A 1,518-nucleotide genomic window follows, 5' to 3' on the forward strand; every position below is an offset into this window, starting at 1 on the left:
ACGAGGGAATGTCCTCTAGTTAATTGTAATTTGTTGCTTTTTTGCCATAGCTCTGTGTGGCGTTTGGCTCTGGTTTTTCTTTGTTATGTACTTACTGTGCGTACTGTGGTTTGTTTGTCATGCATGCATTGTATGTTGGTCGGCTCACTATTCCGTTGGGGTTACTTTGGTGGTCCTGGGGTCTTCTGTCCTTACGGGATGCTCGGGTCCCTGTCCAACCACGCGCACCATGTACGTCCTGTAGAAAGAATATTTTTCTAGTCCTTTTTTTCTTTAAGACTGCTAGGGATTAATTTCCAACTTCAAGAGTTCTCAATAATCCTAAAAGAAGATGAATATCGCAAATGGGAGTGGATTAAAAAGGAAATTGTTACAGGAGTAAAAAAATTATTCTCCTTCAAATAGTACAACCAAAAATTTAAAAGAAAGCAAAACTTAATCTGGGCTCTTTATGTAAGAAATCTTAAAGATGTGACTCCTACGTTTTATTCCCTTAGCGCTACTTGTTGACAGATAACACCCGAGGGTGGAAAAAAATAAGAATTTAAAATATTTGGGAAGAATTTGAGAGTGTGTTTTAAGTTGTTACCCCTGGTGGTGATAGTACCCCCAGAGGAGGCATCATCATTGGCTGCTGCGGTACCCCCGGTGGTGATATCACCCCTAGATCTAGCCTGGTTACCAAGTCTTGTAGGAAGATTTTTCCCTGGCTCCCCTTGAGTGTTTCCCGATCCGGTGTATGCTCTGACGTCTGTGGGGGCACTCCCTTCTGGGTTACTGCATCCATCTTGTCTTTCAAGGTCCGGTTGTCCTTTTGCAGGATCTCGTTGTCCTTCTGTAGGCTCTCCATAGCACGGTGCAGAGTGTTCATGCTTTGGAGTAACTGTTGACATGCCTCCGGTGGTGCTGATCCAGCATGCTGAGAAGCCACCGGCGTTCCTGCTGATCTGACTGGGCTGCTTTCCCTGCTTGACTTCATTTGGGCATGCACCCACCTCTGACACCTTACTTGCGCGCTCTGCCCCCACATCAATAGTTCTGGGTGAATGCGGGGGTTTGGCTGGTACTGGGGTCACCTTTGTCGACTGGCTGATCGTGACAACCCTGCTGATGAGAGTCGTTGGCTCTGCTGTCCCTGTTGCAGCTGGAATGGTCCGGGCCATAGGTTGGGTGGCAGAACGTGAGACACTTGAGGTGGAACTCGAAGCGCTGAAGGCACTCTGATTGGATCCTGACATGCTGAACGTACTGCTGGTAGGGTTGACTTTATAATATGACCATTATGCCCCACGGTGGGCGCAAAACTGTTTTGGTAAAAAAATTACCTAATAGTTACTTCGTTTTAGGTGGGTTAAAGCGGTCTATTATTGGTCAATTTTAAGGTAATGAGATTGTACTTGCAAGCTGACGGAAGAAAATAAAGAATGCAAAAAAGTAAAGGACACGAGAAATTGGTGACGCGGAAAACCCGAATGTGGGGAAAAACCGCGGTGCGAGTCGGTATCCCGCTAAATGTAT

This window comes from Silene latifolia, chromosome 8 (genome assembly GCF_048544455.1).
Source record: "Silene latifolia isolate original U9 population chromosome 8, ASM4854445v1, whole genome shotgun sequence".
Classification (NCBI taxonomy): Eukaryota; Viridiplantae; Streptophyta; class Magnoliopsida; order Caryophyllales; family Caryophyllaceae; genus Silene; species Silene latifolia.